Here is a 26886-nt window from a genome sequence, read left to right as displayed (position 1 = left end):
TTCAACTTTATATCTTACAAAGAAAACGAAAAAGGAAACGATGCTATTCCATGCCTAGCTTCTCCCGAGCAGCGTCGGAAATCGCCGCGGGTAACGCATTCCAAGCTGCCCGAATGGAGTTGCGCTTTCACTCTGCATCCTTATGTGTACCGGATGGCATTGTTAGCTTTCTATTTAGGGGCTCGCTGCCTTACATTCGTCGCTCGCGGCACAGGGCTCACCAGTTCTTGTCGGCTTTCGACCTCCTTCATTCTTTCCCCCGGGGAAATGGTCCTTTGTTCTTTGTCCCATCGGTTTCAATTAAATGTCGCGTTTGGTCTCGTCTCCTTGCTCATCGGTCCATTCTTTCAAGACTGCCGAAAGGTGGGGCGTCTCTCGACCTCTATGATAGCCTATCATTTGTGCAGTCGAAGCGTTTCTCTTCGTACTTGAGAGCGCTGTGCCCAGCTTTGGAAGCAGTGTGTCAAAATTGTGCGAGCCTATTGTTTTCGGACAGCGCATACAAGGATAGAGTAACGTTTCGTTCTCCATAGAAGTCTGCGCACTCCTTTTCCCCGCTTCTCAATTCCTCCTAGCCCCAACCACGTAAGCAAAACGAAGAGTGCGGCCTCGTAGTCAAACTGTGGTCATAAATCAAGCGCGGAAGATAATGACCTACGTCGCGCTCTCATCTGTTAATTATACTTGCATCTCGCGTGTACTGCATCGGCCCCTTGGTGAAAATTTTCGAAGACGCGAGGCCGCCCGCGTTATGCCCGTTCAACCCACTGGATGCAACGTCAAGTCTCAAGCAACAGAGTTCAGTTGTGCGGAGTACACCGTGCACTGCGGCCACGTGAACTTTAAGATGATTCGGCTCTATATCACTGACCGTGACTCAGTCCGCATCAAAGACGGTCACTCAATCCTGTAGTTTTTTTTTTTTTTGAAATCGCAGCAGCGCTTTTGTGGCCTTTTGTAGCTGCGATATGCGAGACCATGGTCCCAAGATCTTGTTCAAGGTGAACGGTTTACTATACAGCTTATTTAAAGCTGTGCAGAGGTCATGTCTTTCGTTTTCGAAAGATGGGCAGTAGCACATAGAATATGTATTTAAAGGCAGGGAGGTTAACCAGAGGTAGAAAGAGAGGATTGCATTCGGGAGGAACAAAAGTATCGACCAAACAAGCTTTGAGAGCTTCTTTTGCTCAGGACGGGACTGAAACACGAGGACCTCGCACTGACGTACGGCGGCGCCGAAGTTCCGTCTATACACTCAGAAGCTTGGCTGGCCTTCATTTCCTGCACTTGTGTATACCTGCTTCCCCTAAATGGATACAAAAAGATTTTATGAAATTATACATTAGCAGTCTAAACTTATTTAGCGTTGCTATTTAGTGTCCCCTCAGATGGACCCCCTCCCCTCCCCCTGCTCTGTGACTGTCCCCCGGCGTACGCGCCTGCGTCCGGGCCAGGTAACCGTGACCATCGCGACCAGCTGCCACGGGTGGGGCGCCCGCCCTGGCATTGTGCTGAGTCATCGCACCAGGTGAGGTGTGATTCATTCGGCGCGCAACGCTCCGCAGCATCACCATGCACTCTCAATTGGCTCGAGAGGCATGCCTGCATCACGGCGACATCCACCGGACCGAGACGGCAGCGACAAAAGCGCGCTCTTCTTTTCTGGCGACCGCCGGTGCACACACGGATGCCAACCCGTTTTGCAGAATCCAGCCCCGCTTGTAGCTTTTGTGAGGCGCAGTCAAGACAGAACAAATATGAACGCAAGACACGCAGCTGAAGCCCCTCTATTCTTTATACTCGTAGCAGGCTCGTCCCAAAATGCCAGCGTTGCGTAAAATTTCTGTGGGGCAGTATTCAGCACTTTTCGTTTCTCAGCGTCGTGCAAGTAAGCGCGGCAGGTATTAGGATTCCATGCTTCCTAGCTAAAGCGAAGGATTTCTTCTGGTTCTGACTAAATTTTGCTTCTTGTGCAACTAAAATAGAGTAGCCTTCGTCACTGAAGGGCCATTAAGCCCAGCTATTTATTGCCCGCCGCTGTGGCTCTGTGTTTATGGCATTGTGCTGCTGGGAAAGAGGTCGAAGGTTCGATTCTCGGCCGCGGGGGTCAAAATTAATCGGGGGCTCTCCGCTATACGGCATCCCTAAATCATAGCTTACAGTGGAGCTTCGCGACGTCAAACCTCACAATTGAATGTCAAGTAGATTTAATTTAATGAGAGTGGGAAGGGGGCAATGCGGTGAACGATGAGGATTCAGCCCATTCAGATGGAAGCTGAACAGCAAATCACGCTTGCGAGAAACAACTTGTTTTTTGCAGCGCGGGCCAACGACATGGTCCGCTAAATCGGTCACATCCCGCTCTCAACAGGCAGAGTGTAGCTGCCGTAACCTGATCTATGCATGCATGCGGACACTGTATCGTAACTCAAGGACGTAGGGGTGCTGCGGCGACCGTGCCCTACAAGTTGCATCTGCTACAGCCGTCTCGGACCTTTGCTTCAGGGGCATTTCAATCGGCAACAATGTGCATGTCTCCTGCCGCACTTAACGTGCGCACAGATCGCACTCCGACCTTCGTTCGGCAGAATGGAAGCAAGCAGTGCGAAGATTATGCTATCGTCGGTCATTCACTCCGAAGTGTCTGTAACGAATATGTCCTTGTTCGCGCATATATGAAAGGACTGTTCAACAATGCCAACGTAGTGCCGGCATCAAAGGCTACGAAATTTAACGCACGCGCACTCGAAATCTATACGAAATGGCTGTGGACGTGAAAGCAAGATTGCAACATTCAACGCATGACGCGAAACGTGGTGCATATTTCTTGTGTGGTTCAAGACTTGTGCATCCCCATGTGTCAGTACCAACACACATGTTTGTACCACTGCATCAGTCCGCTTTCAGAAACGATTAGCACTAGTGTGAATGAACCGAGCGCGTCTCCTGCCTGAAATGTCTTCGGTACTATGGTTTCCTCATACCCTTCTAGAATTCCAGAAACATTCTTTACTTTCGTTTTACAAGATCGATCGTTTCTACCTTTGTTCAGAGTGTGTGCAAGAGCAGCCCATACGACACCTAAAGCCAGCCATCTCTACATGCGCACGGACAGTGCTCGCTGTTTCACAGGGTGCGTCTCTCAGTCACGTCGAATCGTTGCATCTCCGCTTGTTGGCGGAACAGTATAGTCCGAGCTGATTGCCATGAATGGAGCGCGCCAAGCGTGAGCTTGCAGCACTCGAGGCCGTCGATTCGTGTCCCATTGTCCCGGCTCTCTGACGCGTGCTATACGCCCAAGAACGAGTTACGACCTCGTCTTTCTCCCGCTCTCTCTCTCTCTCTCTCCCCTTTATACAGAAGCGCAGGTTTTAAAGTGGCTCAGCTTTGTCTCGCCTCGAACAAAGCTGAACTAACGCACGCACGTTCCATTATGCGCGCGGGCTCAGGTTCTCGAGGGCGTTCATGCGTGCGCTAACCTGCAGAGAGACTCTGGTCGAGGGTGTCGACACAGACACTTGGACCCTCGGCAGGGTCGCCGACTGCTTCACTGAACCTTTCTTCAACGTTTCCGATCAGGTATCATTCGCGCATTCACGTCATTGAATGAAGCCGCCGCGCGGCAAACGCGTCGAAGCACAGGGCCTGCTTCTCGTAGTTTTCTCATCGTTCGGCCTGTTCTTTGGGCAATTGTCCCACCTCGCTATCAATAACATCCTGACTGCACGTGGGGGTATACGTTTTCGGGCGCTCCAGGAGGAATTATTTAGGCGACGGTGTAGAAACCCAGCATTTGCTGGGCTGTAGGAACGTCGTTCTATAGACTTGGCCTTTTTTGCTGTGGGAAAAAATCGAGACTTGGGGGTGACTTGTTTTATTGCAGCTCTACTTATACGTAAGGTTTGTAGAGGTGCAATCTGATTTTGTTTTTCTGCGAAAATAAGTGTTCAGCTTCTGCAACCCCGCCGCTTGAACTCTACTGCAATATGAACCACACGTATCGCTGTGCTCCGCCATCTGACAACTCTGACAACCTCAGCCTGCTTTCCCATACAGTCAGAGGCCTGGAAATAATTGTGAAGGCAGGCCCGCATATACGGTTGCTCAACAGAGTCGATAGCAAGGACGCGATACGATAATGGCCTGGAGCTGCCCGCAGACCTATCATTTTGATGGTTTCAGCGCCGCGCGCTCGGATAGACCGAGTTATTGCGCTCGCGGTCAAAAGGGTGCTGGGCCATCGGCACTGCGCATAAGGTGCTGTTTAGACGCAGCTGGCCAACGGTTCCCACGCGGACGACTCTATCACCTCTTGCGCGACGCCGCTGTGTTTCGATCGAAGCCGTTTACTTCCAACTATCGCTTATGATATGTGATGCAAGCAAGAGGCGAACAATCAGCGGGAACATGTCCGCGTGCATCTGGCCTTACGGGAGAAGTGCCAGCGACCGCTGGGTACGGCGCCAGGCATTGTTTTCTGCCGTGAGATGTTGGCTGCGAGAAAAACACCTGCGAGAAAACGACGTGCGTCGAGCCGGCGAAACCTGCAATCTCAAGTTATCCTGCGCGCAATGAAAGGTGCACGGTGATATAGACTGCCTCTACGTACATCTTGACGATGCATACGTCGTGCATGGTGCGCGCAGTATATCACAGAAAGTAAATATTTACAGCCGTTTGAAAGGCTGCATTGTAGTTCAACATATGTACTGAGTCGGTTGCCCATTGCATGCGCACAAGGCCTGTACGCATTGGCATTGCGTGAGAAAACAAACACACTATTGTTTAGTTTGGAATTGTATCAAACAAGACCTTAGACCTGTAACTTTTTTCTTTTTTTTTGTGGAGAACGATGCGTGTCCTTCTCAAGCTATTGGCACTTAGCCCATTCCGTGTAAGCCAATGCTGTCGTTCCACAACCTTTCACTAACGACTGACAGCGCTTCTTTTCCTCGTTGAGTCAAGAGGTGAGCGTTAGCCTAAGACAAACGTTAGGAACATTTATTTCTATATATCAATATTTCGATATCATAGCCTTGTATTCCACGTGTCACATCGAACAATACTTCCAGTCACCGCTATTGCTCTTTTTTTGTCTTTCTGCCCTTGTGTTGTCTTCTCATTCGACTGACTGTCCCGAGTCTTGAGGACAGAACATCACGTGATTTTTTTTTTATTTAATGCGTTGCTAGTGAATCAGCGCGCAGAAGTTCTGGATTAACCCGCTCACGTGGGCGCGCGCACAGAATGTTTGCGCGTTCACGTCCGGGACCCTTTCTGGCACACGCAGACGAATAATTGACGTCTTCCCGTTGTAATCACGTCACGGCCGCGCGGAAAATTGCGCACGCATGTTCAAACCGTGGCCGTCGCCACGCACTTTTTTTTTTTTTTTCCTTTTTCCTTCTGGCTTCAATGGTGGCGAAGACTGTGATCACCGTTGGCACGCCTCTGCAGTCCTTCCGGTGACGCGTACACAGTCCGGAGGGCTTTCGCTCGCTGCCCTTTTCTGGCCCCGCTCCCGTGCACGTTCGTTGCCGGGCATGTCGGTTTAGGTTGGGGTCGCGGCTGAACGAAGACACCGAGTTAGTTTTGAGGCGACCGCGTGCATCCGTGATTATATGCACTCGTAGGGCTGTTCGTCCACGCAAAGATAGCACGGCCTGACAAAGCGTGACCTTCGAAGGACAGGTGCTTAGAAAGTGAACGTTTGGAAAGTGAGAATCAAGGTGAAAGGATGTTTTCTTGCACGAGAAGTTGTTTCGGTGATGGATTTTTCTTTTTTTTTTTCTTTTCTGTTTGCTGTAGGAGAACGCGAGAAGGGTCGTCACTATCTCATTAGTACTACTTATGCCCCAAGACCTTTAATGTTTATGTATATTTTATTACAAAAACGAATGTTTAGGGACTATCTATCATAGTAGGACTGGACTACAGACATCTCCTCGAATTTAGGCTACCATTAGCGTTTGATTATTAGATTTTATTGTTCAGAGTACGCAGTACCACCGACAATACATAGTTTTCTAAACCGTGGTGGCCATTGTGTTACGTTCGTTGTGATAGTACTGTTAGCGTCACGTTGTTTTCTGTGGCTGCACACACCAGAGACGCGGCACCGATGATAAGGAATAGAAAAATAGGTTTTCATTAATTTCGCGGTAATGCGTAGATTTTTTTTTTCTTTTTAGAACGGAAAATGAAGGCCAAAGTTTCACGTCTTCAATTTCGCGCCGAAAGCCCCTGAGCGCCACTATGTCGGTTTCATTTCGCGTATGTCAAAATTTTGCCGTTGCGACTTCGTAAAAGTTCTTGAAACTTGCAATGTTCAGTCTTTCGTTTCTCCGTAATAGAGTGCAGTCTATCTTTACCGATAAAAACAAAAAAACAATATATTAACTGTACTCCAGCAAACGGCGACATAACCCACGACGTCACGCTGAGCTGGTGCGGCAACTTCAAGACGGCATCGCCACCTGTCTTTCGTTTTCGAGTCTTTTCTGGTTTCATTTCTGGTTTCATTTCTGGTTTCATTTCTGGTTTCATTTCTGGTTTCATTTCTGGTTTCTTTTCTGGTTTCTTTTCTGGTTTCTTTTCTGGTTTCTTTTCTGGTTTCTTTTCTGGTTTCTTTTCTGGCTTCTTTTCTGGCTTCTTTTCTGGCTTCTTTTCTGGCTTCTTTTCTGGCTTCTTTTCTGGCTTCTTTTCTGGCTTCTTTTCTGGCTTCTTTTCTGGCTTCTTTTCTGGCTTCTTTCCTGGCTTTCTTTTTTTCCTGACTTTTTTTCTGGCTTTCTTTCTGGCTTTCTTTCTGGCTTATCAAGACTCTTTCGAGGTAAAAATGGCTTTCTTTTTTTTTTTCTGCTGTTGTAAATGGGTAGTTTACTAGTGCAGCTCAAGTTATCGAACTCTTCAGTGTCCCTTCAAAGCTAAAGCGGGAAACCAGAAGTGCGCTTCCCCCTGCGCCCCCCCCCCTCCTTTTTTCCCCCCTCCTTACTGTGACCGTTTTCAGGAAGCAAGTTAACAGACGCTTTCTTTAGGCAATATGTCGCGTCTTCAAACGAACCCTTTGTGCTCTATGTTCGGTTTGGCACTGATGTTTTCAAACCAGTCGACTTCCCTTTCGAGTGAGTCTGTCTCTTGCGCGCCAGTCGCGTCTAGCTTGGCGCCTATGCAACTCTATACGGAGGCGGAAGCATGCTCCACTTGGTCGCTGACGAACCCGGCATTGTGCCGCCGTTACAAATATTTTACCGGTTCCTGACGACGTCGGGTGCACGCTCAGGCTCTGGACATTTCATTCAGAATTCGTTCCTGGTGTACCGACTAATATTTCGGCCATGGCTCGCTCAGCTGGAGCAGCTGCATTTGAGTGACATTAGAAGTGAACGTCCCTGATTGCGAAGCTGTGAATATATATAAATGTAGGTGTGTGTGTGTGTGTGTGTGTGTGTGTGTGTGTGTGTGTGTGTGTGTGTGTGTGTGTGTGTGTGTGTACACGTCTTTATTGTGTTTCAATAATGAATGTGAAGCTACAAATATGTACCCTCTACTGGCTTCATGCTATCTAGAATCAAATTTGCCCTTAACTGCAATGCTGTGGCTTTTCGTCAGGAAGTTCTTGAATAGGGTAAACTCCCGTGTTTATGAACAGATAACAATTAGCGTCGTCATGTCCTGCAAGGAATCGCGGCATATGGGAACTCAGATATACAAGCATGAATTGACTTCTAGAGAGACAGAGAGAGATAAATGAGGTGCAAAAGGCAGTTAGGTTAACCGGAAGGTAGATATGCAGTTTGCTACCCTAAACTGGGTAGGGGGTAAGGGGAGACAGAAATATATACGAAAACGCTGTTATCAAGAGCCGATGCAGCAACAAAGCTTCGCATAATCGCGCGTGATGCCGCACGAGCCATGTGGATTGGCATCTAGAAGTATAGATATACACTGCAGCTGTTACAGGCATGGATGTACAATGACAGCCACAACATCGTCTTTCTTGCTTGTCTTCGTGTGACAGTTAAACACGTGGGGGCAATGGCAGGATCTTGGCAACTGCAACTCGTGGAGCAAAACGCCCTCAACCTATACATCACGTGCGAATGTTCGGTAACAGTGGTGTACCAGTATCACTTGTAGACGTTATTCCCGGAAATGCGCTGGAGAAGTCGTAGTTACCTGTAAATACATGCCCTGTTTCATGGAAATTTAGTTATATCAACGTGAAAATAAGAACACAGAAAAGACCCATTAGCTGCGCCTCGGCCGTGGCCCCACTCGTTATGCTGCTGAACCGAAAGGACTGTTCAGTAGATTGTGTGCACTAAACGAAGCACAACTTACCATGACTATGGAGGGAACGCGAAGTCGAGAAAGAGAGGCCGTTTGACGCGTAGGTTCTCGTTTTTTGTTTACGCGTAGTTTTTCGAACTCGTGACCCCAACGGTCGGTCGTTCGTTCGGTCGGTTGCACTGGTCGGTAGGCGGTTGTTTTCTGGAGCAGGTGGCAGGCTCCTATCATGGCTGCCACACGTTTTTTGGATGCGGCGGCAGATGGTTCGCTGTCGTTTTGCTTCGTGGCTGGCGCCGTCTGCCGAGTAACACGCGCCTGCCACGCGCATGCGCCGTGCCGGTGTTCGTTTGCTGCTCTATACGGGAGTGGTTCTCTGTTTTGTTAACTGTTTGCTTTCGCTTCGAAAGCTGCCGCGGGAACACTTGTTACATACACACCGGTAGCCGCGCGTTGCGTCTGGTTCCGGCGTCTGTCCTTCGGCGTCTGCCGTACTCTGCGTAGAGTTTAGAGCAGCAAGTGCCGGAGCTCGAAGCGGAGTGATACAGAAGATTGTCAGGACTGTAGGGGTAACCTGGCTACGCTTGACGTAAATGGTGTGTGGAAGCACTGGACGTGGACACTGCTTGTCGTGTATCTTCAGCAGTAGCTGTTCGGTATTACGCGGCTTGTGGGCCATGCAAGAGCGAGTACACGGATTGTAGTGAACGAAGTTCTCACTGGTTTCAAGTTGGGATCTGCGCGGTGAAGGACTGTGACGACACCGGAGCTCAAAGGTTGTTTTGGCGGATACGAAACAGCGCGCGTGCGGCGGCACGGTGAGTCACAAACCGACAATTGTTTCCTGTTCACCGACTTTCGTCGTAATTACGCTTGTGGTTAAATGTTGTTTTGAATGGGCGGCTGGGGCATGTGCGTTGTGACAACGGATGCGTACTTTCTTTTTCTTCTTGTTTTTCAATGTTTGATGGTGCTTTATGTCGAAGCACGATGGAGTGTGTGCGTCTATAGTCGAGCAAAGTTCGCAATCTGTCAGGTATTAATTATAGCTTCAGGTGATGTCACCCTTTGTGTGTGTGACCCCAATAACTGTACTTGGCGTGCATATATGCCTATACCGCAGTGCTTCTCAGCGCGTACGAACGGAACGTTTTGGACAGTCAGGCGCCTACAAGAAGTGGCAAACATTGGGGAAATAATGGTCGCTATAGAGATCGCGCGGAAATCACGTCGCATAAAGAGAACTTAGAAAGGGCGTAGCGCTAGGCTCGTCTTCCTCCCTGGTGTCCATAGGCGAAAACAGGTCGAGTGTTAGGAGACGTCACGTCGGCTCTACGATTAGTTTACGAAGACATCGCGTTTTCTCTTTTTCCTGGTGTTGCGAAAAGGCATTGAGATCCGAGAGACGGCGCCGTCAACGCATCGCGGAAAGCTGTGCGAGGCTGGAAATTTGCTTAGCCAACAACGCGGTAGGTTGTCGTTGCGTGTCCAGAAACGGTATTGAGCCCGCTGGGAGAACGATCGATGGTGCTCGGGAGGTCGCAGGCGTAGACCTCTGGGCGAGCGTGTACATGCGGTAATATGCGACTGGGAAGCGTCATTACTCTTCGGTAGGCATAGGAAGGCCTATCTGCGATGCTGATGCCTTCCTGCCCTTTCTCCGCGTTGTCTCCATTCGTCGAGAGCGAAAGGCGTCGGCGATCGGGGCATCGCCGAAGAAACGACGTGCGCGCGGCGCATTAGCTCTTCCTGCTTGTCTCGCATCGTGGCGTAATCGCCGCGGCACTTCGGTTAATCTCGTGTCTCGAGCTCTTGGGGAAGAGGCCTTAATGCTCACGCAGGCTGTGGGGGGAGGGACTTGTACGGGCCGTTACGAAGAGGCATGGAGGAATGCGCGGATATCTGCGCCATGGCTTTTTTTTTTTTTTTTTTTTGCCGAAGGAAAGAAGGGTGGGGGTGGAAGGGAGGATGAGCGGGAGTAGTATACTAAACGAAGTCCATGGCCGGGCTATCTCTGGCGGCGATCTCCCAGAGCTTGATGACCAGCTGCCCCGGTCTCGCGCTGACGCGGCAGCGGCGGGGTCTGGCGTGACTCGGTCAGCGCCGAGGGCTCTTCGTGTGTGCAAATACAGGGAAGACGTAAGGCGGCATTAGCCCTGCCCGTGGACTCTCTCGAGCTGAAGGTTGGCTGGGCGAGTAAGCGATGGTCATGTGAGGCTCGTATCTACAGAGCGACTCCGGGGGCGGCGATCCTGGAGCGGGCAAATAACCGGTTGCTCTTTCTCCTTTTCCTCGCCCTCACCCTTGGCACCGAGGGGGCTCAGGACGTCGCTTCTGGCCGGCACCTTTCGCTTTCTTCCTGCTTGTGTTGCCTGGCCGAGCACATATGCCTTGCGGCTCGCGCATGGCGGTGCGAGCGCGCGCACGCGTATAGATTTTTATTTAATCGGCCCCCGCAAAAGGGCTGCCGCTATTCCTGTCGTCGCCGGGTCCAGTTTGTTGAATAGCAGGTTGGCGCGCACTTCGTTACATTCTTCCTTTCTTTATGAGCTTAGCTCGTATAGGTGCTTCGAGGATCGTTTGTGCGCGAATATATTATCCTAATGAGAGCTGGGTGCAGTTTTATAGACTGCACGTGTGCGCTTGCTTCGTGGCGCGGCCACGTGCGGTGGCGAGGTGGCGGGGCCTGTTTTTAAAAGGCTTAGACGGTCGTTGAGCGTTGATGCTCTGGCACTCTGGTTAATCAGCATACTTGACTTTATTGCGAAGGGGAGGCTGTAGAGTGTAATGGCCCGGCGCCCATGTATAAATCGCTGTTTGGTCGAAGTGGTTCCGACCCACGTACTGGGTGTTATAACTATAGAGAGCGCGCGAAGAGAGGTTGAAGGGCTTTTCTGACCACGTTAAGTCTATATGCGTGTATTATAGCCGAGCTGTTTCTGGCGTACGTTATAGTAATTCCGTGCCACGAAAATATTTGAACATGAGAACAAGCATCAACGTGGAAAAGTAAGGAATGTGACTCAGGGGAAGGAGGAATGACATGTGTACTTCCAGGTGACAGTCATCGCCAACGTGACGCATGAAAGCGAAACGAAAGCAACATCAAGACAAAGTTCATCTAACGAAACGAAACAGGAGTTCTACCACTTGTACGTGCTCAGCATATCGGGAGAAAGTGGTGACCAAACATGAAAAGGCTTCACAATTTACTGTTAAAGGAAGTGCGGCAGCGTGTTCGCATCGCTTCGGCAGCACTTCGCCCATTTTCACGAACCGGACAGCCCCCGAGATTGGGGCAGCACGTCACGTCTACTGATCTTGGAGACCATGTGGACCTTCTCGCAGTTCGCGCTGGCACCGATAGGTGCGCTGAGAGCCTATACATCTCCTGTGACCATCTGCACCATTGTTAGGTCGCATCCAGAAATATATATATATATATATATATATTGCGCAGCATATGCTTTGTTTTGGAAAAGCTTGAATCCATGCCTGGCATCTACGTAGAAGTGGCCTAAATCGAGACATCGAGAAAGGCATCGTTTCTCCTTTTTTTTTTTTTTTTTTTTTTTTTTTTGCTTTATGATATCGAATACCGCGGCCATTCGCACGAAACAATCAGTCATTTCAGTTACAATTTCGAACGCGGTCGTTTACGGAACAGGCATGAATAAAGGAAAACCAGCTGCGCTCCCATTCTAATATGTATATGTATATAACCGGAGTGGGAGATCATTGCTCGGGTGAAGAACACAAAGGGAACGGCGGAACAATGGCGCCACTGCACGCCCTCTTTTATTTTTCGCGGTTGTGTTTGTGGGTTTCTCTTATGCCGCAATAAGTGACAGACACGACCACTTACATTTCCGAAACTATTTGTGGAGGTCCTCCGGCGGCCTGCCAGCGCTTCTAGACGCTGAAACAAGTGCTGTCCATGGAACCATTACTATAGCTGCCGCCTATAGATGTATATGTACATGAAACGTGGCCAACGCTCTTTTACCATTACCTGTTCTCCCTGCTTGAGCGTGCAACGATTTCTCCGGCAACGACGGTTCCACTCCGGATTTCCTAGGAAGACAAAAAATAAAATAAACCTCCTTGTCCATTTTTGTGCTTTCCGGATAGATGGGAGCGAAGCGCAGCATAATAGATGTGCGTGCGCAGAAGCAAAACGACGAAAATGGAGCTGGGCGTTTTGTGTGCGCCTGTGTTTCTGTCGGCTTTTCTTCGCATGTATAAACAATCCGAAATTCCGTGCGTCCGTAACGCGAAAGAGTTAACTCCCAAATGTGCTCGTAACTCCGGTGGCGTTGCCAGCGAATCAGTTCCGAACATCTAGTCGTGTGGAAAAAGAGTTGATTGCTTTTTGCCGGTGAACGCCTTCCTCCCCCTCCCGACCACCTTTTTCTCTTGTTTCACGCTTCTTTTTTTCAGGTTTGTACGCTTGCAACGTCTTTGATGATTGTCCGGCATTGAATTCTATTAGGCAGGGCTTTGATTACCGTGTCGATGTTCATGGGGCTATCTATTGGACAAGGCCTGTATAATAGGGCGATAGTGGGTCTCCGCGCAAACGTTTTTGGGTCTGTATGCGAGAGAGAGAGAAAGACAGATGGGGGCTCTTTGTTGAACTGAGTATTGGGGAGGTTTTCGTTCCTGCTTAACTAGCATGATGCTCATGCATGAAAGACACTGGAATGGGCAGCGGGCGGTTACACGCTAAGCACACAGTAGTTAGGTATAACGTACGCAAATGCGCAATCTCCATGCTAGTACTCAGTTGTCTGGTTGAGGCCAATGGTTCCAGCGACGTTGGCTGAGGCCAATGTCCCCCGGAAGAGTTAAAAGCGCCTTCGCGGGGCGCACTGGCGGCAGGCCAAGTCTGGTGTGTATAACTGAGAGCATCGTTATTCACGGCGTGCATTCAACGCAGAGTATAGCGCTGGGTTCGTCCGATGTAAGCATTCCTTTCTCTCGGTTCTATTGCTTATCGTCCATGGACCATTCACGATCGGCATATCTCGGCGATAAGCGCTGTCGGAGTGCCACTCGGATCATTGACGAAGCGTGTTAAAAGAATAATAGCAGCGACACAGTATCATTACATTATCTGGCCCCTGGTTCAGAATTTTGTAAAGATACATTTCATTTTGCAGTCTTATTCTTTGTCAACCGTTCCGCTTAGTATAAACGATCCAGATATAATAACGGCAGCGCCGCTTCGCCCGAATCAATCAGGACGAAAAGACTGGAAAATGAAACAGCTTGCTGGAAAATTTTGTGGGAAAGTCTGGCGGAAAGTTTCCTATATAGCATGTTAGCTAAAATAGAAAAGAAAGTGTGTTTAATTTAGGACGGCGATCGATCGCCCAACCATGACACAGCATAATTACAAAAACGGTGATACGAGGACATTTTATTTCGAACCAGGGAAGGGCTCGCCATACAGCTGCCGCATTAAAAGCAGTGTTAGAGAGGCATTCCGTGAAAAAAGGCCATGCTGGTGACACAATTCGATCAATGGTGAGCGACAGCGTTGAGGAGGCTTTCATTCGGGACATGAAAAGATTCAATGAATCTGAGATATATGACTATGCTGTTGCTTCAGATAAAGTGCTTCAGAATAAGAATGTTTTCTGCTAGTGATTTCCATTTTTACCATTAGCTTAATACGTATCAGACGTGTTATATCTGAAACTTATCTTTACAGCCAAAACTGTACTGTCAAAAAAACTAACAACGCTACTTTGGTTCACGATATGTTATTGCTGCCGAATTTACAGTATTTTAAGCCTTAACCGTACCGGATTTCTGTATAGAAAAGCGTCAGCCATCGTGGTAAATATTTGTGCCCTTTAAAAACAAGCAGGAACAAAGCAGGTTTGACGTATTACCGCATATGGCTGATAGGGAAGAGTGGCACGGCTAGAACTGTCAGCTCTGCGACCCCTCCCCCCCCCCCCTTTCTTCCTTTCTTTCTTTCGTTCTTTCTTTCTTTTTCTCATTCTTTCTTTCTTTCTTTCTTTCTTTCTTTCTTTTTCGTCTAACAATTGTGGATTCCGATGAAAAAGGAACTATACAGATACACCATAACTTCGAAGAGACCGTGCGCCGTTTCAATTGAGCGCACATGGTTTAGCGCTACCGCGATTGTACAGTCCAACGTCCCCAGCCGATTCGAGAGCGTCGACTTAATAATTTTCGTCACGCCGCCCGATTACGAATACCATTGTTCAGGCGCTAGGTAGAAAATGCGCTATACGTAACTATTCTAACTGGCGAACCGTAACCAGGGATTTCCCGCGCAGCGTCGCGCGATCAGCCGAGAAGCGGTCTGTCATTCTCTCTCCAGAGAGAGAGTCATCGTGGCGTTATACTTCTTTGCCGCCGTTCAAAGATGACCCTGTGCGATTCCGCGCTGATCGAGCCCCGCCTATACAGTCAAACTCCGAACTATGCCGCGATCAGCGTATGCGCGCTGTGTGTATATATTCCAAGCGGCGCAACAGCGCGTCGTTATGTAATCAAGGCGCCTCCATGCAGTGCTGCAGGCTGCAGTGCGTATAGAGATAGATCCCTGCAGTGGGACGCGTTTCCGGGTTCCTCCTCCCGCCAGATGTTACGTGCGAAATGGACAAGCAAAAATTTTCCCTCTTTCCCGCCTTCAGTTCGGCGTAGCACGTCCCCCAGCGGTGCATGTGTGTACACACACAAGCCGCTCCTTGCACACAGGCCCAGGCCGGCGAGCTGGTTCAGATAAAAGGCACCACCGCCGTATGTTGCAGTGGTGATCTCGTTATTTTTTGTTTTTCTTGACTTTTACTTTCCATCGCGAACAGAGTCGCCGCCGCCGCCGTCGTTGCCTTCTCGTATGTACATGCGGGCGCGTGGTTGAGAGTCGCCGTAGATAATTAGCGGTGATTACGTGTCTGGCGCGGCGCGACTCCGTTATTTGTGCTGCCGGCTCGCGATGCAAACGAGCCCGCGCTCGCGCGCGCTGGACTTTGAAAGCAAAAGCTGTGTATAGGCAAGCGGAGCCGATGTTTTTGCCGCGTGCGTTGACCTGCGTGCTCTGGATTCTTGCACGCGCTGCTGCGCTGACGGGCGGCCGCCTTGAGAAGGACGCCTCAGCTGCTGCTGCTGCTGCTGCTGCTGCTGTTGTTTCGAGGCGCCGTGCATATGCGCAGGCAACATCGAAGCGCTTTGCAACCTCGGTCGCTCTGCTTTTGCTTCGGTGGGCTGGAGAATGGAGAGGATAGATAGGGTAGGATTGTTTTGCTCGGGTTCCTTGGTCGGCCAACCGAAAGAAAACAATTTTAGGATGCATTGGGACTCTCGCGTTCTCTCGTCGAGTCGGCAACGTCAGTGGAGAGCGATGCTGATGTTGCTCGCAACTGTGTGTAACCCTCATCAGTGTCTTTTACTTGCTCGGCGCGTCGCATCTGAGAGATTATCGTGCTCTAGGCCGAGCAATGTGTATGCGGCCCTCAATGCATGCCTGTAACCGCAGTGGTTGTGCCTCTTTAAGCGAGAGCGGGCTCATCGCTGCCTCCTTACTTTCGTAAATGATACTGCAATGCGTTCGAAGCGCATTTTTTTTCTTTGTTTGCGAGTGACGAGACATTGGGCATTATTTCTCGTCCGATATTTTTTCCACAGTAACAGCGCGACCTGCAGTGATTTTCGTTATTATACTGCCGTACTCTATTCTTTATTACTTTAATCTTTGTGACTGTTTGGGTTCGCCTTATAGAGAGGACACGATAAATGGAGTGCAAGAAAGCTGGCATTTATTAATACCGGGAATATGGTTTCTGTTTATCGCAGAGAAACAGGCAGCTTTATACATCGTGGAAGCAAAGTCGGAAAATTTAAAAAAAGTGGAGCCTGCTTTCATGTCATTCGATGCTATTGGCTTCGATTCAATCTTGAATTGAATTTCCGTTTGACTTAACAACGTGAGATTTAAACGTGAAAGAGCGAGGCTATAGAAGCGGTGCAGTGGCTTCAGTGTATTCTCACCAGCGCACTCTGTTCGGCCTTCCTCATGTCGTTTTTTTTCTAGCCCTGTTCCAGTAGCTGAAATGATTCAATGTCTAGGACACGTCCACGCCAACCTTAAAGTGCTTGCGTGCTCGTATTATACGCGTGCTGTTGCGCCCGCATCATTCGTCAGAGCGATGGGAAACGCCGGCTACGTCATGCCGAGCAGTGGCCCCAAAACCAGCGCCTCCGCCGCCAAGCAGCCGCGATTGGGGCACAAATCACCGGCTGAGCAGGAAACGGATCACACAAGGGGAACGGCAGAGCGAGGAAGAGGAGATGAGGGGGAGGACTTCTAGACTCTCACAGCAAGCGGCCGAAGTGGAGGCTCTCCCCTAGTATACAGCTTTATATGTGGCCGCATGGCGGTGCTATGGCGGCGTTTGACTGCCTGCTGCACGATTGGATTTACGGCACTTGTCTCAGCCTCGCGTTCTTCTCCTCTCCATCTTGCAGCTCTGCGTTGAAGTTGCGTGCACGGCTCGGAGTGAGTGGTCGTTACGTAACCGAGGAAAGGAAGTTAGACTGGCATTCACTCCTTTAAAGAAAAAGAAAAGCTGCGTTGCTCGCGGGATATAGAGGTCTGCAATGCTGAGCTTGGCCTAAAGCGAAGCGTAACGGTAAATGAGAATTGTATTTACGAGCTTGTTGGGTCGGAAGTTTCGAATATGTGGCAAGGTTGCATCGCCGAGCCTGCTCCTGTCTATTACGGTTGACGCACGAACTCAGCTGACGTCACCAGCGTCTGCGTAACGCTTCGTTGCTACAGCGATGCTCTCCGGTTTTGTTCCGCGTGCAATCTAACCCGCCTAACCGGCTGAAACAGCTGAACGTGACGAGGCAGTTCCGTTCAGGAGATGCTCGTGTTCCCTGAGAAGGGATGTTTATGAACAGCGCTCAGTTTTCCCGACGTAACACATTCCCACGTGACTGCTTCTGTCATGCATCGTCGTTTGTCTTCCATCTGCACCGCCAACCAAGATGATTGCCTAAATATATCTTGATGTGTTATAAAAAAAGAATCTCCTAGCTCGCTTTAGTACCTCTGTGTTGCGCGACATAAACTACAGCTTTCCAAGTTTCACACCGCAAAAGAGGCGCGTCGCTCTTGACTCATCGAAGCCTGCAAACCCCCCGTAGCAGGAAGATGATCTGGCAACGCCGAACAATCATCGCCAAATGATGTCTCCCAAGTCGCTGCTGTTATTAACCTTCAGCTTTTCATCGCCCTCAGAACGTGGATCTTTAACGCGTTCTTTGACTAAATGGGGCTATCGGCGCTTCGTATTCCGTTCTGCTGCATGGAATTGCTGACACGCCGGGCAGACACCCCGTGTTTTAGCGCATCACCGAGCTCTTGTTTTTTTTTTTTTCCAGTATTTCGTATAGCATCTGTTCTGTGCTACCGCGCGTGAGCGTGCTGTTCCTAAATTCTGGTCGTCCGCGAATAAGGCGGCTTGCCTTTGTGTTGGGTGACGTGCTCGCGCCTGACGACGGGCACCCTCCTCCCCCTGCGTTCGAGCCCCGGCCGATCAAAGTCGACAGACACCTCGAGGCCACTGGAGTACGCGAGGTCATGGGCGGTCAACAGCCCCGTCCATTCCTTGCCCCGTAAGTGGATGCAACTTATGTTGCGTCGTGTTTGTCAAGAGTAGCGAGAACAAGAACACCGTTAAAGGAGCGCTTCGGGCAGCATAAATTATGATGAATCAGAAAATTGTTTTCCTTGAATACTAGAAAGGTCTTACCGTGTGCGGAGACTTATAGTAAATCGGAAAAGCCTCAGAACTGAAAGACGAGTGGCGACACGCTACCTTGCGACTCCCGTACTATGTATATCTCCCCGGGACGTCATGGATTTAGACAGCGCTTGCGGGGTGCTAAGTTTAACCTTTATCGATAAAGAATAAATGATTTCACTGCATTCTTGTAACCGAGCACTCAACCTAATAACATTTGAAAACATTATCTGCACGAAAATATTTCGGAATTCATGACGCCACAGGGATATGTGCCAATTAAAGATCGAATTTTGGTCTTCATCTCCTGTTCGAAGAGGCAACCCTTTCCCGTCGAACAAATGCTAATAGTCTTGACAGAATACTTGTGTGAACAGAGTTGCTTTGATGTCTCTTTAAGAGAACCGTTGCAGACGCGGTGAAGAGGACAGAAAGCGGCACGATTTCGTGTTCTTAGGGACAAGGGGTTTGGGATAATTGACAATGACGTAACCAGGTGAAGCTAGATACACTGTCCTATCATCGACATCAAAACCACATAGCCTCTAGCAACCCGCAGGAAGTAACCACAGTTGTCCGTCACTGTAAAGATTTGCAAACCAGGCTCGCGAATGCTGCTGAACATGTCTTCGTGTAGCAGGCTTCTCTGTGCGTATTCAGCGCGGTGTGAAATTTTGTCGCCGCCTATGCGAGTCAAAATGAGTCACGAGCGTGCTGTTCGTTTTCAAGCTAAATATACTTCGCGAGAGGAACTCAATAGGCAGAACTGGCCCTGAATAGCGGCCACTTGTATTCCATATGAACACACTTAGCCTCGCAGCAGCAGCTGGGACCACGAACCACTCCGGGAATTATTTTTATAATCTGCTTGGTCGGGACAAGACGTGGAAGGAAGGAAGACGCCTGCCAGTTTTGTAAATTCTTCGGGGAACGTTCGGTCGAATCATCCAAATTCGTACTGTTCGCCTGCGTTGCATCAGCTTGAGTATCGTCGGATGGTGGACGTGGCAGAGGGTGTGCTGGCACCGAGGTTCAGGCGCGCTGCTGGTTCTCGCGTTCCGTTTCTACCGTGGGCCTTTTTGGCCCAGTATGCCGTTATCTTTACTCGGAATGGCACAGGAATCGAACGGATGTTGCTGATACCTACTTTGCACGGTCTTTACCCTCATTGCTCTCGAAGCGAAGGAATTCGTGCATTCCTTGGTGACGAAGACACACGGATTATATCGATACCCGGAATAAGTTAGTTCAAGAAACAGGTTACGTCCGGAAGCTCCATATTGCAAGTGCGATTCATTCAGTGTTTTCACAATATTCATCTGCATCGAATTAGCTCCTCACAACGCCCACCCTCTTCTGCAGTAGTACATCCTGCAGGTGTCTGCAGAGACGGACCTCACGTTAAGATGCCGCACTTGAGCTGATTCTCGCCTCCGCAACTGCCCGCATCACCAGGCTGAACGAATTTTCGTTGTGGAAGGAAACTGTATTCGCGGTTTTGCGAGTGTCCACGTAGGCATTCATTCGTGGCCGGTACTCGCCGCTCAATCTCGCTCGATGCGACCGACCCCTTCTTTTCACGCATTCCCGCCCGTCGACGCCTGTCAAGAACAGGGCTCGTAGTATACTACGCGTCAACCACTGACGCGCAGCAGTTGTGAGCGGACAATAGTAAGAAATATAAAAATAGCGAGCTATAACGGTAAGGAAGCAAGGAAGGAAGGCTTCACCGAGGTCGACCGTCTCTTGGAGGGTGAGTGAGCGGCGATCAACCACTCTTCCTTCGAGGCAAAGCAGTCAGTCTCGTTTCCGCCACCGACCAGCGGGACGCGAGACGAGTTGCGCGCGGGGGCCCCCCGGGATTGTGGACGAGTTTGATGGACAACTGGCGGCCCTCGCCCTCCTCTTGTCGTCCTGTAAGCTTCCGTATATACGGCGTTGGCGCGCATCTGCAGCCTCCGGCGTGACATCATCGTGGTGGAGGCTCTTGCCATATAACTGGCCCGTTGACTGCGCTCTCGCGTCGGCGGCTCAGCGGGTTCTCCCGGGTGCTCGCAGCGTTGCTGCTTCTGGTTGTTGTCGTCGTCGCTCGGCCCGCTGCTGTGCGGAGGTCGTCGGCCCCTTCTTTTCCGGCGTTGCGCGGTGGGAGCGCCTCCGCTCGCGAGCGGCGGGCCGCTCCGTGCTTTCCGCGCAGTCTCGGGTGAAATCCGAAGCCGGCGGCGAACCGAGCTCTGGCGTTGCCTCATCCGCATCTCGCGTCGTCCTCTTATCGGGCTTTTATTTCCATACTTCGCGACTGCTCTCTGTATCCTCGCGTGGCTTGCCATACTCTCTCTCTCCCCATTTCACTCCACATCTCTCCATCCTTCGGACTTGTTTGGGTTTGTGGCCTCGTCCTTAGCGGACTCCTTTCGAGGGCAGACGGCCTTGCGGCGTAAGCTGCAGCCGCGGGTGTTTTGTTGCCGCTGCTTGCCATGCCTATATGGTGCTCGCGGCAGTGCAGCCGCAGGGCGCGCGGTTTCCTTGCGATGACCCGTTGAGTCGTTAAGCATGCATCGGCTAATTTATCAGACGCTCGTGTCTGACTAATGTCGTGGTTTCGTGTGCTATGTTACGCATTAATGTGGGCGCTGTTTACGTTAGGCTCTTGCTCTATTAAGCAGTGAACCAGACCGCGTCAGATCGATTCCCCGTGGTACGAGTTGCGTTGCGAGCCACTTTCGTTAGCCTTGGACGGTAGTATTTCATGCGCGGTCTATCACTCCGCGATGAACATATGAATGACCGGGCATAGTAAATTGCTTTGGCTACTCTTCGTTCTCGCTTCCACCGACTTTGTTACATTACAAACCGATCATTTAGACAAAATATTGCGTGAGCATTATAAATACAATTCACAATGATTACGCACATGCGTAGGTACTAATGCCTTCCGACATTTAGAAAGCTCTTAGTGCTTGGAAATTTAGAAAAACAAAGCGTAAGAAATAACGTCGCAAGAACACTTGAATCCACAAGCTCGAATATTATACTAATCCGCGTATTTCATCATTCCCACAGTCGCTGAACGATCGCAGCTCCAGAGCGCCCCCTGGTAATTTTTGCAGGAAATACTATGCTGCGCATAATTTGAAGGTCACACCTTTGTGGCGTCGCACTCTGCAGGTTGTGCGTGTGTGTGTGCGTTGAACACGGGACAACGGAAGCAGCGTCTCATTCTGTGTTACAACACTTATTCGCAGACGTTGGCCCTCTCCGTCGCGCATCGGCTCCAAAAGGAGTTGACGGCCAAATTAAGGGAGCGATGTTCTTCACCGTGCTCGAACAGATTAGTTCGCACATGAGGTGAATATGTCGCACATAGTACGGAGACGTGGATATCGAAGTCATAGGCTTCAAGGGTAAGAAAAATGTTGACGAAGTCACATTCAGAACCTCTTACACTTTTCAGGTTTCTTCCCCTACTAGAACTTTCATTATGCGGAATAAAAAAGGAAGAAAGAACAATATTTGCATTTATATGCGAATCCGATACATCTCTATACAGCGAATCTCTATAAAGCATTTCTCACACCCTTCGGAAGTCCTAAAAGGTCCTGCCACTACCTGGAATATACCCAATATACTTTACAAACGCTTCACTATATCATGTGCAATATTTTGGTAGAACGGAGTCTCTTTAGACGCTTTACTACGATCAAACTTCGTTATAACGAAACGGAATATAACGAGATAATGGCTATATCGAAGTAAGTAGAATTTCCCTTGAAATCCTTATAGATGTTCATAGTGCAGTACATTCAATAATGGATATAACGAAGTAATCAATGTAACGAATTAATTCTGGTTCCTCCTTCAACTGCGTTATAGCGAGGTCCGAGCTCGGTACTTCTATGCTTTCCGCTATATCCAACGCCTGTTCCTGTGTGCTGCGACGTCTCCGGTCGGTATACGATGAGCTTGTGCTTCCTCGATGTCAACCACACGACCATACGTTGCCGCCGCCGCACGAAAATTGTTGTATACAGCTTCGGCTGTAAAACAAAATCAAGAACCATAATTTTTCACTGATGCAACGCGTCTCGAGTACATTTTCATACACGGAAAGGACGGCCGCCTAGCGTTTTGTGTTTTCCGAACGATGCGCCACGCTTTTCAGGTAGCTTCTCATACCTGCCAATGCATTCGAAAAAAAAAAAAAAAAACCCTGCCACTCCTTCGCTGTTCCGCAAGCCTATCTGTGTCACTCGGAAGCGCGTCGGACGCGCCGGGCGTTCGTGCGAGGAACGCGCGCGCGCGCTTTTGTTTTCCGGAGCAAGTACCGCGTATAGCGGCTCTTTCCGTCCCAGCCCGTTGCCGCCTTTGTCGATGACGTCATCGGTTGCCGGATGCCGCCGACCGTGGCCAAAGAGCTTACGAAACTCAGCCGCAATGACATTTCTTGTTGACATTTTCCCACTCTGCTGAACTGACTGATGGATTTCTTGTTGTTTGATAAATGATGAGATCCATGGGAAAATGGGTCACCGACCTAGGGCAGGCTACCCGAATTGGCAAACACTAACTCGAGCGTATAAGAGGCGCCTGCAAAAAAGAAAAGAAAAAAGGAATAAAGAAAAATTTGCGGATAAATAATACATCTCATAATTCTGACATAACCTACTATACTACGCGGATAGTCAGAGCAGAGCGCGGTATCGGCAACACGCGAACGTCGTCACATCCCGCGTCGCTGAAACAGTCACTGGATGTACAGTTACTAGACGAAACACACAACAAACGAATGGACATTGCACACGGCGAGGACTAAAAATACATCACTATAAATAATACCCGGAAGACATGGACACTATACGTTCCACAAAGGAAAGCAGAATAGGTTGGTGCGAGTTCACAGGATAGTGTGCGAAGTCATGTTATGAACACTTTCGTCATCGATCGTTTATCAAACACTGCATAGGGTTACTGTTTCTTTGATGGCCCCGGTCGCTTTAGACTTAGAGGCAATGTTTGTGATGTTTAACTATGTGGAGTCGATCTGTACACCGTGTAAACAAAAATATCGTTAGCTTAGCTCACACATTTTACGTTTACTTTTTTACATTTACAAAATTTGCTATCTTCGTCCCCTTAAACTTTGTCTAGTAGATGCCAAACCTTGGCTTGAATTAGTTGCTAATGAATCACGGAAAGGTGATTTCTTATTATTTCTTTTTGTTCTTTCCTCACAAAAATGTATACATATAAGCTCCGTATATACAACTTACAGCCTACTTTCCGAATTTTGTACGAACGTGAAACTTTTTGATTTGCCTACACAGACATCGTTTTAAAAGCAGCTCGTTTGCATTGTAAGGCCACAGCATATATTCCTAGTGTTTTAGCCGGTGCGTGAACTCTAGACAAACCGTCGGATTTGTCGACTTTACCCTGTACGCGATATCGATAAACGTCAACAAACTCTATAAAATAATGTGTTTTTCGTTGGAGCTTCCAGCCTATACATCCTCATAACGGCTTTGCAATAATTTCCGATCGTACGAGGCACACAAAAGTGTAAACAGACTGCATCCGCTGGTGGCTTCGCAATACGCATGGTCTCCTTTCCCACACATGTAGACTATACACACACATCGCACGCGTGACTCATCCATGGCGGCACACGTCTGTCGTGGGAAGGACGCGCAGCATGCTCGCAAGTACGCTTGCGTGCGTGTGCGTGTATGCGTTTGTGTGTGTAAACTGCGTATACGATGACGGCAGAAGGGCCGACCCGCTAACGCAACGCAGGCCTTGACTCGCGTGCGTTCGCCATATACATAGCACTGTATACGCTGTAGTACGCGTCGCTGCACGTGATAAGGGGGGGGGGGGGGGGGGTTGCTCTTATACTCGATAAGCGACAGTTCAGACACCCATGCAGCAACTGCGGTCTATCCTGCAGTGACCGTCCGTGGGAGTACGCAAGACGCATTCAACAACTCCGACCGCTGGCTACGTCCTGCTTGCAAAGTACGCAGCCCTAGATGCGCAAGGCGCGTATAACACGGTAACGTTATCTATACGTATAACGTGCAGTCAGAATGCTCTGTTACGTGCAACACTTCCCTAGTTTCCCGGTGCCGTTTGAAACTAATGGGACTGCGAAAAGGCTTTTTTTTTTTTTTTTCAGCGTGTAAGCGTTAATAAGAAAGAAAAAAAAAGATAGGGAGAGAGGATGAGGAGGAACGGGACATTCACACTTTCCTACAGCGCGTTCATGCGTAGTATATGTTGCCGCGCTCAACTAGTACAAGGAATCATTGGTTAACGCTTGTTCTCTTCGATGCGCCCCCCCACTCAAGAGATCGAAATCGCTTTGTTCCTTGTTTTTGTGAGTACCGTGCGTGCCTGCAGCATGCAAGCACATACTACTGCGATGAGGGGATTTCTTGGTTTTAGTTAACCTGTTTTTGTCAGGTCGTAACCTTCGGCTGACTTGATGCAACATAATGACGGCCGGCAGCAAACTTGTATACATCATGGACATCCCGCATCACAAGCAGACGCAGCTACTGATTGGATCCAAATACAATCTTCGGATCGACGTGCCCGCCTTCCTCTTACGCACATAAACTCTTACGGTTTCGATTGATTTGCAATGATTGGATTACAAGTTCTTGGCTTTTCTTCTCGCGGGTGGAGTGGACGCCTGCTTGCCAACGAAATGTTGACTACATGATCTCTGATTACTGCCATTTGTTCATAGAGGTCGCAGTCCTCTGATGTAAAAGGGGCTTTTGAAGCCGTGACGACACGTGAGCGGCGAAGCACCACCAGAAAGCTGCGCCGCATAATTCCAGGCAATCGGCTCACTGCCGCGAGACGCTTTTTTTCTGAAAGCATCGAGCTTGTAATGTGGAGTCTGCACACACGACGCTCGTGGATACGAGAATATGCCCCGGAATAACACTGCCGCCTGTACGAGGTGCTGCAGCTGTGCGCGTTTACCGCGCGTGGGCGCGATGCTATGCCTTCGCAAGATCGCTATAATGGTGAAGCAGTTGTGCCCCATCTCAAAAACAACCTAACGAAATGCTTTGCTTAGCTGATTTGCTGTTCGCCGCTTGTGTTAGCGCAGCAAGAATTAAGGCTGAGGTGTATTCAGAGTATATTGGCGCAGAGTTTGCCCCGTGTACGTACGCATGAGGACGCTACAGAAGCTGCCTTCGATTGCACACGTCGATAGCACATCCGATGACTTTGTTTTGGGTGTCTGGCCCCAACTCGACAAGTGCAGGCGGGATTATAAGGGCAGCTCTATACTTTTTTACGAGCCACTGGGCTAGACACATGATTTCACTGATGCCGCAACGTGGCGTACTTGCATATATAGGTAGTTTCTTCTCTGCATCGTTATGACTCCGTTTCTTACCCGTCCCCGTTCCCCAGTGTAGATTAGCAAGCCAAAGGAAGCTATAGCTGAAGGCCGACCTTTTCCTTTCTGTAAATTTATATCTTGGCGCAAATATATTGAAGGATTCGTTGCAGCCACAGAGACACCGCTTGGTTAAAGTCAAATGAGCAACATGGGACAATTAACACCAAATTCCTTTCGTCTGTGCACCGCGTGAAATGATGTGCTCGAAGTATAGCTACTTGAAAGGTTTCGCCAATTCCGGAATGATATTCATTTTTGACCGGTTAGTACAGCGAAGTCTACATGTAACTGATCAGCTCTTCTCAGATAGCGTTTCTTGAACGTCTGAGAACATGCCATTTGCTATCTGTGTAGCCGCCCTTTCCGAAAGCTTAAAACATGTATTCTTCGGTGCCTGCGATCTTTCTTCCTTGATGTCTGATACAGCGCGGTAAAACCTTGTTCTTCCTTACATCCAACCTTACGTCCCAGCCAACGTTAGCCAAGCTGTTCAACTAAGAAAAAAAGATTAAAAAGCACACTGCGATATATGATATTAAGACGTACAGTGTTCGGTCGTCACACCACGTACGACCGAGCACAGTAGATCTTAGAATTGCATTTTGCACCGTCTTTCTTTAATCGTTTTTTTTTTTTTTGTTGTTGTTGATTAACAGCTTTACCATTAGCTGGTACACGCGGCGTACACAAGCCGCTGTCCTGCGGAAAGCGTGCATGTCGGTATATCAAAACGCTTTTAACATATACACGGGTGCTGTTAAGATATGGAGACGTCGATCGCGCACCTTACGTTTCTCTTCTGCTCCATACTGCTGCAGTCAGCTGAGGAAATTCTCAGAAGAAGAAATGCTTTTACAAGTTATCCGAGCGTCCAGGAAACTTACTATTCGTAGCTTGCTTCCTTGTTCGATCAAGGTAACCCGTTGAAACGCGGCCCACTTAGTGAGTTCAGGATGTCTACAGTGCTCAAGCCGTACACGTACGGCCTGAATCGAGGAGCGACCGCTGAGGTGTGTTCGGCATAGGGACGTGGCGCCGATAAGGACACGTTCTTCGCTGTCCGGGGTTCCAGAGCTCGTCTTCGCAGATAAAACTCCGCAAGAGCTGGCGGAGACATCGCAGGGGGACAAAAATGGCTCCATGGCATCAGCGCAAAACAAGAAAAAGGGTGGAGTGGCGATAGGCGGGCAACCACATACGTGAATGGCACAAATAGAGATGACTACCGATGTTAAGAAGCTGCACAAAACACCATCAGCCTTTATACCATCGTGCAGAAGCATAGAGGTAAGCGCGGAGGTCAAAATAAAATAAGCAGGATTCTTTTTTTCAAGGAACCGTAACTCGGTTTCCGTGCTTCTTTTGTTTTTGCAGTAGTCTTAGAAGCTATTC

At 49.2% G+C, this 26886-nt stretch overlaps 1 protein-coding gene across 4 annotated transcripts in view; it reads left to right on the top strand.

The window, feature by feature from the left end:
• The window catches only part of LOC119446125 (uncharacterized), a 170694-nt gene that overhangs the window by 74090 nt on the left and 69718 nt on the right, over window positions 1-26886 (top strand). The window contains exon 1 of one of the 4 annotated variants that reach the window (XM_049663926.1): window positions 8855-9104. The exons of the other annotated variants lie outside the window; for them this stretch is intronic. The gene's annotated coding sequence lies outside the window, so the exon portion shown is untranslated. Of the gene's footprint in view, window positions 1-8854; window positions 9105-26886 lie in introns of those variants that run through there. 4 annotated transcript variants of the gene reach the window in all.

This window comes from Dermacentor silvarum, chromosome 3 (genome assembly GCF_013339745.2).
Source record: "Dermacentor silvarum isolate Dsil-2018 chromosome 3, BIME_Dsil_1.4, whole genome shotgun sequence".
NCBI lineage: Eukaryota > Metazoa > Arthropoda > Arachnida > Ixodida > Ixodidae > Dermacentor > Dermacentor silvarum.
The sequence above is the reverse complement of the archived record's forward strand: the minus strand, read 5'-3'. Positions and strand labels throughout refer to the sequence as shown.